At 31.7% G+C, this 12,748-nt stretch overlaps 1 protein-coding gene across 2 annotated transcripts in view; it reads left to right on the forward strand.

Moving 5' to 3' along the window:
• The first annotated feature begins 4,108 nt into the window (after window positions 1–4,108).
• LOC117168311 (inactive dipeptidyl peptidase 10) overlaps window positions 4,109–12,748 on the forward strand; it is a 236,026-nt gene continuing 227,386 nt past the window's right edge. For both annotated transcript variants that reach the window (XM_033353870.1, XM_033353871.1), the window contains exon 1: window positions 4,109–4,489. The gene's annotated coding sequence lies outside the window, so the exon portion shown is untranslated. The remainder of the gene's footprint in view (window positions 4,490–12,748) is intronic.

Here is a 12,748-nt window from a genome sequence, read left to right on the forward strand (position 1 = left end):
TTAAAATTTAAAAATCAACTATTAGTTTTTTCAGGAATAATTCATCTTTTTAAATTAAATATTTCACTACTTGGATAAAAGTTGAACTAATTTGTTAAACATTTTATTGGTTGAAAATTAAACTATTTTGTTAAAAATTCGTTTGTTTAAAAATTATTTCAAACATTCAATTTTTGATTAAAAATTCACCTTTCATAGAAGATTAGTCTTTTTGATTTAAAAATCAATTCTTGTGTAGAAAAATCAATGTAAAATGTCTTTTCTAGAAATTTGATCTTTTTTGTTTGACAATGCAATTTTGGTATAAAAATTAATCTATTTTTTATGAAGGATTCAACTATTTTATTAAAAATGTGTATTTTTTGGTTGAATTCAATAGTTTTTTATATTAAATTGAAACATTTTCTTTGTTTAAATATTAACTATTTTAGTTTTCGTTAAAAACTTATCTTTTTTATTAAAAATTCAAATAAGTGGTTCATATTTAAAAATCTTTGCTAAAGATTCTCATTTTTTTGATGAAGCATAATCTATTATTCTATTATTTTGACTGGAAAATTTAACTACTTGGCTAAGTTGCTTTTTATCGGAATTTAATATCTTGTCTTTAAAACTTCGACCATTTGTTTGATAAATTATCTTTGTAGTTTGGAAAGTCAACTATTTGCATGAAAATGCGACCCTTTTGCTTGAAATTTCAACTATTCGGTTGTAAGTGCAACTCTTTGATTTATAAAAATTAATTGTCTTTTTATTGAAAATGCAACTACATATTTAGGTAAAAATTTATCTTTGCATGTCGTAAAGTAAACTACATGTTCAGAAAAATTTAATTATTTTGTAGAAAATTAAATTATTTTGTGCAAAAGTTCAACTATTTTTTCATAAACGGTTTTGTTCAAAAATTCAACTGTTTTGTTAAAAATTAATTTTTTGGGTTACAATAATCTTATTTTTTGGTGAAAAATTTATATATCTACTAAAAGTTCGTCTTCTTGGCTTGTAGATTCTACTATTTGGCCGAAATCCAACTGTTCGTAACTAAAGTTATTAAATTTATTTCTGTTTAAAAATTTGACCATTCGGTGGAAAATGTAACCATTTTTTCAATTCGTGTCTTTTACTTAAAACTGAAGCCATTTGGTTGCGGATGCAACTGTTTGATTAACGATTAATGCTTTTATTGGTTGAAAATTGAACTATCTATTTGAAAAATCATCTTACTTGGTTAAATATTCTTCTTTTTGGGTTCATAAGTGAGCTGTTTGCTAAAGCATTCTCACTTCTATGCTTCATAAATTGACTCAAATCAATCTTTTTTAGTTAAAAATTCAACCTGTGCATTAATTTTATTTAAAATAATTCATGGTCCTATCATGACCATATTTTCGTGAAAAATGACCATATTACCCCTATTTTGAAGTCATTTTGGGTAGTGAAGTCTGTTAACAGACTAAGTTGGTATATTTTGCGTTTCATATTAGCCACAAATCAAATTGAATTAGAGAAAATAAAATTGAATTAACAAGCAGAGAGGAAATGTTTGTACTAGCTGCGCTCAAACTTTGTGTGATGATCTGCGACGAAGAACAAGAAGGCGGCTCCTAGAATGTTGAATGAAATTTTTCGTGGTTTAGTATTTCATACGTTTCAACAATTTTTCATTAATTTTGAATTAGTTTTCTCCTTTGAGGATGTATGTGACTCAACTAGACTGAAGTAAAACAACACACGGATTCGTGTGGTAACTCGCGATTTCTATTTCCGAATATCGTGTCGTCGCGTGCCGTGTTCCACCTTACTCTCAAAAACGTTGGCCATTCGAACCAAAAATAATATATCTGTACTATACTACTTATCTCCGAGTCTTCCTCTTTTCCTTACATGTCGCTTCTGTATCAGCGTCTTTTCATCTAGCATGAAAGCAGAATGTTTGCAAACATCATAAAGAGAAAAGAGGCGGATTAGTATTTAGAAAATAATATTCTATATCCACAGAAATTTGAATTTCTTCTTCGGGTATTAAACAAAAAATCGTTTGAAATCGATTAATAATTCACCACTGCGCTTCAGGGTCAAAAATTTCATCTTTGATACCTTTTTTGACTAATTTTCTATAAGCCGAAATACTATGGCAAACTTTTTTTTAAGGAGAGTCTTTGATAATGAAAAATAATATCTCTCCATACTACAAAAAGCTCTCGTAGACGTGGCGATCACCCAAGCTCTCTAAATTACCCTCATCCTCTCTAAATTCCTACTTTCTTCCTAAATGCCCAAAAAACCTCCGTAAGTACCCTCTAACTCTCTAATTGCCCGTCAAACCTTCGTAAATGCCGGTTCAATCTCGAACTTAGAATCCTCTATATGCCCATTTTTTTCCTAACAGCGTGCCCAATCTCCCTAAATGTCCTATACCATTATTTTTGTCTAAACAACCCTTCAAAGTCAAGTTATTTTTCTGACTGTCTAACCAACATCCATGAATGTCTGCCACTACCCTACTTGCCTATTGGAGATTTCTAAATGGCTTTCCAGTCTCCATGATGGCATACTCGTATAGTTCATAATATATAAAATTTTAAGTAAAATTTAATGAGAAAGTTTATTGTGCATCAATCAAGCACCTAATTTATGAGCAAATAAAAATAAAAATAAATTTTTTTGCCAATATTATTTCATTATTATAGAATCGTCTATTTGTTCAGGTTTCTATCCTTATTGAATAAATATGTTGGTTCCATGTATTATTACTTTGATTAATTCACAATGATATATTAATCATTCCAGATTGTTCATAATTTATATATGAAGTATTTATTAAAATTTTGATAAATTAATTACGCTCAGAATAAAATTTTTTATAAGGTAGTGTCTATTGGTACCGAAAAATTCGGATTTTCGTTAAGAAATTCCAGTATAAATAAATAGTTCCATTTACAGGTACCTACATTTTGGCACACGTAGCCACAAGTTCTTTTTATTATAAATTCGCCACGTAGGTAGCCTTGAATGGTCATGATAAAAATGTTGAGAAACCAGTGTTTTTACTTAAAGCATATATAATATAGAAAATATATATTTTTCAAATCGACTTTTCATTCTTGCCTAACTGCTCGATCAAACTTCATAATTAACCCCTTCTCCAGTTCTTTTAGGGCTAACGTCATATAAATTCCATAATACTGCCCAGTGTCTATATAAGATAAAAGGAAAGAACTTCTTAGATACATTATACTAGCAGATCCGGCCACACGCTGCTGTGGCTCACTTATAAAACGTTCAATTAATATTACACTAAACTTTTTAAGAAATTAAAATATGGCGCCATCTATTGGTTGCTTAGCCAACCTAGATAACGTCAAATGTTGATGTGTCAGTCAATAAACTAACTTACACCACCATCTGTTAGAAACTTACGGAACTTACAAATAAAAACATTTAATTTCCAAAAATACATATTGGGGTAATTATACAAGATAAAAAGTATCATATCTTCTAAGTTGGACCAAATTACACACAGTATACAAAATTTCATCAAGATCGGTTCAGTAGTTTCGGAGTTTAGTGGCGACAAACATCGTGACACGGGATTTATATATGTATATATATATATATACATATACTTTTTAAATTTGACTAATTATAGAGATAAAAGATTAAAGGGTTCTTTTCTGGACCAGATCAGGCCTCCATTTTGGATGCCCAGATCTGGGTCCTGTCGGGTAGGGCTATTCATTTACGCTTTGGCGTTAGACAGATAACGGGGCCACATTTTTTCCGATTGGGGCCCGAACGGTGCCCCACCGACATTTCTGCGCGGAGTAAAACCAAAAGGAAAACATGTTCCAGCGAGCCATTTTCGGTTTAATGAATGATGAAAGAATAATTCTTCGCTGTATTTAATTATTAATATAATAGAACTAATGACCAAAAGTGGAATTCATGAAATTTCTATCGAGTTTAGTTTTCATTTGTTACTTTGATCTAAATACGTTCCACTTTGAGAACGGTGCATGATCCACGAGAGGACTCTGTACATAGAATCTAGTCAGCATAAGAGAACTCAGTATTTATTCAGTTGTGGATCTGAAACCATCATGCCACTCTGCTAATCCCATCTGCGAAACAAGTAGCTTTTTGGACTGTAATAAGATGTTATCAAATAACAAATAAAATAAATTAAAATTATTAGTTTAGCTCAAAATTTACAGTCACATTTCCTTTTATTAATCAATTATCTAGTCTGAGTTTACAATTAGAAGTCTAAAGAATATTAAAATATATTTCTAAATTTTTGTGAATAATAAAATGTACATAATGTCGATTTTTAAAAAGTGGATACGTTACAAGAAGAATGTGAATTTCAACTTAAGTTTCATGCGTCAGAGTTTCAAAAAATCTAAAAAGTGAAAGAGTGAAAGAGTGCACTGCAAAGAATTTGTGAAACTTGATGAGCGGTTGAAGGATAATTAAAAATGAAAAAGAGGTAATATATTAAATGGTTACAAAAGTAAAGTTTAAACATATTTTTTTCAAAATAAGAAGAAAAATACTTTAAAGATTACACGTGAATGTAATCTTCCTTAAGATCAAACTAAAAGAATAGAATCTCACCAAAAAACTCAATGGTTATCACTTAAATTTATTGTTTTATGAATATCAGTACTGAAGATAAAATACGGGAAAAAGAATATTTATTTCATATTTTAAAACTAGCATTATTATATGCGCGTTACAGCCGGCGGGAAACATTGGATTTGCAATTAATAATAAACAGAAATATTATATATTATTATTATTATATATTATTTCTAAATCCTTGGAATTCCCTGAATTTGTAAAATTCTCAATCATCTGAATTCCTTGAATTCTGAGAATTCTACGGACATTAAAAAATGCAGAAAATCGTGAATTTAATCAATTCCTTTAATATTCTAAATTAAAGGAATTCAAGATATTTAGAGAAATGAAGAAATTTCAAAAATCGAGGGGCTAAAAAGGAATATCAGGAATTCACAGAATTCATGGAATCCAGGGAATTTAGAATATTTAATGGTTTCAGAGAATTCAGTGATTTTAGAGAATTTAAGAAATTCCGAATATTGAAGGAATTCAGGATAAGAATTTTAGAAAATGCAAATAATTTTATGAATTTCAGAGCATTTAGGTTGCTCAAGAAATCCAGAGAATGTAACACTTAGAGAATTAAGGAAATACAGAACATTACAAAATTCAGGAAAGTTAGAGCAATCAAGAATCTCAGAGAATTTTCAAGGAAGTCAGAGATTTTTAAAAATGTAGAGAATTCCAAATTTTCAAGGAATTCAAAATATTCTATATACAGTACAAGTCCGATAAATTTCCGTTCGATAAGTGTACACTCCCCTTAAAACGTCATCACACGTACGACACGCACACTAATTGTGATTCTTCCACTTCTTATGGTATTTTGCCCATGATTTACGCATGCGAAAGTTATCGTACTTGTACTGTATCCATATATTATATGGAATACAGAGAATTTTGGGAACTTAGAAGCATTTAGGTAATTTATTGAATTTCGATAATTGAAGGTATTCAGAATATAAAATTTTTTTTAGAAATTTCTTAGCGTTAAAGGAATTCAATAAATTAATGAAATTGAAAAAATTTAAAAAGAAGTTTCGTAAGTTTTAAATATTCAAGAAATTTAAGAAATTCAGAGAATTCCGAGCTGATTTTAATTATTTTTTTACTTATTTAACATAATTATTTATGATCAATATAATTTTCAAAGATTTAGTAATAAAAAAAAAACATTTTCAATGTTTCGTGAGAAGACGATTCTATTTAAAGCTTTTATTTCGAAGTTGTTTAATTTCAAACAATTTTAATTTGCAATAACTTAATGTTGTAAATTGCAAGCTGAACGTTGATCATAAAGATTAACAAATGTTTACTAAACAGTTTTAAAACTTTCAAAAGGGGGAAAGTCAGACCACTTTTATAATATTTAAAATCACTCTGTCTTTCTTATATAATCATCTAAGAAGGTTAAAGACTTGATTCACAAGCGAAATTAAAAAATTGAAATTGAAAAAGGGTTTAAAATATAATTATTTTTACTAAAAGTAATATCAGAAGTCAAAAATGTCTTTGCAAAAATTCAAAAATTTCACAGTATTTCGAAGATTCCCAAATGCATAAATGTGTTTCCAAAATATGAATATATACCTAACGGTGACTCAGGGATACCGGACGACCTTTTAGAGTATAGAGCCTTATCCTTGCATGCGGGGCTCTTAAAGGATGGACGAACCCCTTTTACCAGCTTTTCGTGCGAACAACAATGATAACACCAAACATAGTTGTAGTAAGTGCGGTTCAAAACAATAGAACGCGTAAAGCTCCCGACAATGGATCGGATAACAATTTCAATCACCAGGATCTAATCAAGACGGAGTCAATTGGATGGCACGAATGCATGCTCTGCGGTGCGATAAACACTCAGAGCTATAGCTCTTTTCGCATTATCGTCGGCGTAACCATGTCAAACAAGTCCGCATAAGGGGCTATGTAAGCTTAGCATCTACTTTACCGCAGCCAGAACAAGCCGACAACAGAGAAAGAGAGGCGACGCTAAGATCAACCACGGTCAGGCATCCAATAGAGGAAGAGCGCTGCTTCAGGACCAATAGAAACATTAACATTCAGGTTTCTCTCAAGTCTAACGATTTGGCAGAACTGTATGACGAGCTTCATGAAGATTTTTCCAAAGAATCCGACCTTTGGACTATCAATTGTGGTGTGTATAATGCACCGAAAGGTTTGGCAGATGCACAAAGATAGGCTTGTTAAAGCAGTACGCGTCCCGCATTCAGTGTGTGATTGGCTTCAGAACATCTAGTGGGAATTTCACCACCAAAGTTCGAAAGTTCGCGCCTGAACAAGGGACCCGTTATTACACACATAGCAAGTCGAAGTCACTGACCATCAGGCAGCATATTGTTGACAGAATACGGGCACTACCTGACGCAAAGACAAGTCTAAAGCGGGGGGAAAGGCGGGCCAAATAAAAATAACAGTTTTTCTCTATGTGCACCCTAAAGGAGTGCGAGCTACCTGGAATCCTTCTCCTTCCAGTGGGACCCTTACCCCTCACACCTGTTTTGGCGCGCTTAGTCGCCGGAATTGCCGGAGAGAAATTCTCCGAATCTAGTATTTTCACGATTGAATGAGGGAATGTTGATATTTCATTTTTGTCTGTCAATGCGAAATGAAATACGCCTGGACTCGTGAAAGCCCATAGATTCCCAAAAAATGACTTTCAAATAGTTTGCATCAGTTATTTCTAAATTTTAAGTGAATAAGTTGGAACGGTGATCGGATGTGATTTAGGGTCATTAGCGACAATAGACTCTGCGCTCCGGCAATCCCGGCGATTAAGCGCGCCAAGACGGGTGTGATGGGTAAGGGTCCCACTGGAAGGGGAAGGATCGCAGGTAGCTCGCGCCCCTTTTGTCATCGCCCTTTTTTCTGGCTTATCTCGACTCTTCCAAGTTCCTCCAATTACTGTCGACCATCCGCCTAAGCCAAAGGAGATGGAAGCATTTCAGAAAAAAAACTACGAAGTCCAGCTTTCACTGAAAGAAGACTCAAAGAACATAAATAACTTTAAGAAGCTTTACAATGCCCCCATAATACCTGCAGAAGAATGCCTACCTATCAATACCGAGGAGTTAAAACAAGTATTAGGTGGTATGAAGAACTATTCCGCTCCGGAACCAGAGGATATCAAAACCTTGTGGTAGCACAAGTGTCCTTCAACGCACCAGCATCTAGCCCGCATTTTCACCTCATATCTAAAGTTGGAAGTGCCTATTCCGGAGAGTTTAGTGAAAGGTCGCAAATTACTCCTGCCAAAGATGGGCCACTTGGCTGATCCAAAGAATTACAGGCCCATCAATTGTCTGAATATACTGTATAAGATCTTCGCAGATATCCTAAATGATAGGATTGTTCGGACAATTGCTCCTGCGTGGCAAGAAATGTACAAAAAACACGGTTCAGAGAAAGTCATAACAGGATGCCGGAAGAACTTGCTTATCGATAGATGTGTCTGCAAAGACGCAGCATCCTACCAGCGCTACCTATCTTTGCGTTGGCCTGGATTGATAACGGGAAAGCTTTCGATTCAACTTCCAATATACTTATCCTCTGTCTGTTGGAAAGCAAATCCGTACATCTTGAGTAATTTTTCGGCAAATCTAAAAATCGAAAACATAAGGTTACTTATGTTGTTTACATGGATTATCTTAAGACCTATGCTAAAAACAAAAAGCAGCTACACCTAACTATTACAACTCTGCTGAATGTTGGTGACATCAACATAAAACACCAACCAGCTATTAATCTCTCGGTTTCAGCTCTAAATACTTAATTTTGGATATGATTTCGACTTTCATGATAAATTTCTCACATAAAGGTGGTATTTGAGCGTACAATTTAAAAAATAAATAATACAAATAATAAAATAACCTCGGAATAGATTGAAACTTTGAGTGTCCAAAGGCTTGCACACGGTAAATGTAAGGGTAGAGTTTCAGGTGATGGATGGAGACAAGGTGTTTGGAATGCCAGCGGGGTAAATGATCTTAAGGTAAGAGGATTACGAGAAACTATGCACGTAAGCCGACTATAAATTGTATGTGTACATGGGCCCCAAAATTAACCTAAATAAAACAAAAAGTATGGTGTTCGAATGAAAAGAAGAAAAAACAGTATGCAAAATTGTCCCAAATGATGAGAAAATAGAACAAGTTGATACATACATATATCTTGGAAGCCTATTTACAAGTGACGAAAAGATGAATTGGAAATTAGATAGGTGCTTAAATAAAGGCAAAAAGATGATGAAACAAGGGGTCATATGTGTAACATTGATAACCGAAGATTTAATGTTAGTTTGAGATCCACTACTATCGAATTTTGCTCAAGTTCATACAGCGTCTGATATATGGTGAGTTGATAAAACTTTCAGCGAATTCTTTTAATTTGGAGATACAAAGCCAGAGCTACAAATGAAGAGAAGATGAGAGGGATGAAAATGGCTTTCGTTTATGCCTCGTTAAACTCAATTCCAACAAAGCACAGAAGAACCATCCGATCACGAATATCTCGCTTCTATTCTACTATTCAACACTGCAATAAAGTAAACAAATTTCCGAAAATTAAGTTAGTCAATAGAAATTATTTCTACAAAAGCTCCAACGTTGCTCTTAAAATCTTTTCTTCTCACTTGAAGAGAATTATGGTTCAAAATAGGAAAAATGAGATTTTTCGCCCACTCTAAAATTTCAAATTTTCGAATGCATTGCATTTTCATCCTAGGATTTTGTAAATTTTCTAAAACTGGAAGCCGGAACTAGGTGAATATGTAGAAATACTTTTAAAAAATAATTTCCAGCGTTGAAAGTTCGTTTTTTATTTGGATTAGCTTTTATTTTAGTTTATTACTGAAAATTTAAGTATTTCAGCTAAAGATTCATCACATTAGTTGAAAATGCATATCATTGGTTAAAAATCCAACTATCTCTTCTTCGAACAAAAAATTCAACGATGTTTTTTATTAAATCATCTTCTTCATTTGAAAATTTACACTTTTGACTTAAAAATTCCACAATTAACGTGACATTTTTTTCTCTCTTGGTCGAAAAATCATTTTTGGATGAAAATGTATCCATTATTGTTGATCATTAACTGTTAAAATAAATATTCAATTATTTTGTTAAAAATACGTGTTTGTTGTAACAAAAATTAATCTTCTGGTGTTAAAATTTCTTTTCTCGATTAAAAATTAAAGTACTTATTTAAAAATTTACATTCTTGATAAAAATTAATTATTTTGGTTGAAGATTTATCATTTTAGTTGAAAATTCATCTCTTTAGTTGAAAATGTATCATTTATAATGAAAAATTTAACTATCTAGTTAAAAATTAATCTTTTTTGTTGAAAATTCAACATTTTTTTTACAAAATTTGCGCATTGAAAGCCGAAATGTCTAACAAATAAAAACGGTGTTTAAAAATTAAAATATTTTTTTCTCTTTACTTTAAATTGGAGCGTAAGAATAAAGGAATAAAACCTTATTAAAATTTTGAAATATTTTATTTCTAGCTAAAAATTTTTATTTGTTGTTGCTGTTGCTAAAAATTTAATTATTTCGCGTAAAACATTTTTTGTTGATTTGGAAATTCATGTATTTTATTAAAACTTCAAGATTTTCTTAAACATTTTCTTTTGGCCCTAGACAGCTATAAAAAATGTTTATAACAATAATTATTAATAATAATAATAATAATAATAAACAGAATGATATGCAACGGTTTACTGCTGAACTTACTTCAAGCCACTGCACCGCCAAATTAAATGTTTATTCTGCAATATTTATGAAGCAGTAAAAATAACGTCTTGACGAATAACAGAAATTGTGCAGAATAAAATATATTTTGCGATATACAGGTAGAGGAATCTATTTTAACGGAACACATTGCGAATTCAATAAAATTGCATGGATTTTGAACAAGTGAAACAAAAGGAGAAAAATGGAGAGGAAAACTGAATGGAAAAAAGTGGATGGACATGCGAATGCTATCGAATCGAAGGATCTCCAATACTCGATTGCCGTTTAGCATTGGTGAGCATCAGACAGCTTTATTGGCGAGCCTCCGATATTTTATTCTTTAGAACAGGTGTCCTCGCCGCGTAAGCTATGTTGGTATCATGTTATTTCCAACGCATTTGCGCGCTTATTCTATCTAGACTCAAGACGACAGCACTCTTGGCGTGGCACACTAGATTTGCCAATATTTTTACCGCTCGTTTTCACGAGCCTCTCTGGCCTATTTAAAGACCTCCCGGACACGTGTAGCTCTCAGGTGAGTGCATGCATACGCGCTGTTTGTGTTTATATGGAGGGATTTGGGAAACTTTTTTTTTCATTTGAATGTGAATTTTGAAAACTCTTTCTACTTACAAAAGAGTGTATACAAATATTCCCGGAAATTATCTGCATTTAATGTTGATTCATCGTAGAAAATTCGTGGCCCAAAATGCCCTCAAAGTAAAAAGATTTTATTTTTAACTAAAAATAAAGATTTGAAAAAATTAATTTATAACCTAAAAGTTGCATTTAAAACCAATTAGTTAAACTTTGAAACACAAGAAACACATTTTTTGTAAAAGATGGCGTTTTTAATAAATGAATAAAATGTAATCAAATTGTTCAATTTGCAAGCCTAAGCGGCAAATTTGCTACAACATAGTTGAACTTTTCACACTAGAAGATAAATTTCTTAACAAGTAGATTAAATTTTTATAAAAGCAGACAAATTTTCAACAAAATACATAAATTTTGAACCAAATAGTTTGCATGTTCAACTAAAAAATATCAATGTTTCTGCAAAAAGTGGAATAATTTACTTTAAAATTAAAAAAATTAATTTTCAACAAACTAGTTTAATTTTCCATCAAAGAAATAAATCATCAACCAATGAAATTAGTTTATAAAAAATATTTTAACTTTCAAAAAGATAGTGAAGAAAGAAAGAAAATTTCAAACAAACCGTTTGATTTTTAAACCACGAAGTATGAACTTTCTACAAAACAGTGCAATTTTCAAAACAAAAAAGTTAATTTCATTGAACGTCAAACCGAACAGTAGAATCGGTAACTAAAAGAGATTAATTCTAAACCAAAAATATAATAGACGAATTCCATTTCAAATCAGAGGTCAAGCTTAGGATGTCAGAATTATTTTGTATCCTGATGTATCATTCTAGGGTGAAAATAAAGGTACACGGATTTCACACTTTTATTAAATTTTTACATCCTCATTCATCAGAGTGGAATGTAATCGTCCAAATTTCTAAATCTAGATTTTAATGGATTTTTACGTTTCGGCATTCACAGAATCTGAAAATCTTACGATTTGGACGGTGTCAGAGCCAGAATAAAATTTCTAGTCAAACACTGAAACATCTAAAAAATGGTAAAATGATTTGATGAAACAAATCAATCCTTTCTTCGACCGTTGATATTTATTGATTTCAAATCGTAGATTTCAAATAATTTATGTCTTACGGTCCAATCGTAAATCGAAAAAAATAAATATGAGCCAAAAAAACATGTTCTTCGAAACTCAGATATTTATTTAATAGAAAAAAACTCCTTTTGAAACTTCCTGACGTTTCGGTACACATGCGTACCTTTTGAAAGGTTCTAAATAATTATATTAAAGATTAGTACTTTTAGTCTGAACAAATATGATGGATAATTACGTAGATTTAAATACATTGTTACCTGAGTTGATGATAGTTTAAAATAGTCAAACATTTTTAGAAGTCTCAAAAAAATTTTTCGAGACTTCAATCGATTACAACTACATTTTTTAAAATTGTACGAGAAAACAAAATTGGCGTAGGTTAGGACGGCTGAACAGAAATTGACAGTTTCAGAAGTACATGAAGAATAAGTAATGAAAGATGATGTAATAGGCAAGTTTCCATTGAAAACCACTGATGTGGAAGCGCGTAATCGAGTTCAAATTTGAAATAAGAAATTTAAAAAATTTTTTTAAATGTATATATGTACACATCCATACATATGCATACATACAGTCTGTCAAGTTAAAGCGTGGGTGGCTTTACTCGCAGTCGGTAAGGTGTATCGACATGATTTTGGTGTCAAAATATTAAGAAGAGCTCC

Source organism: Belonocnema kinseyi, chromosome 2, assembly GCF_010883055.1.
Source record: "Belonocnema kinseyi isolate 2016_QV_RU_SX_M_011 chromosome 2, B_treatae_v1, whole genome shotgun sequence".
NCBI lineage: Eukaryota > Metazoa > Arthropoda > Insecta > Hymenoptera > Cynipidae > Belonocnema > Belonocnema kinseyi.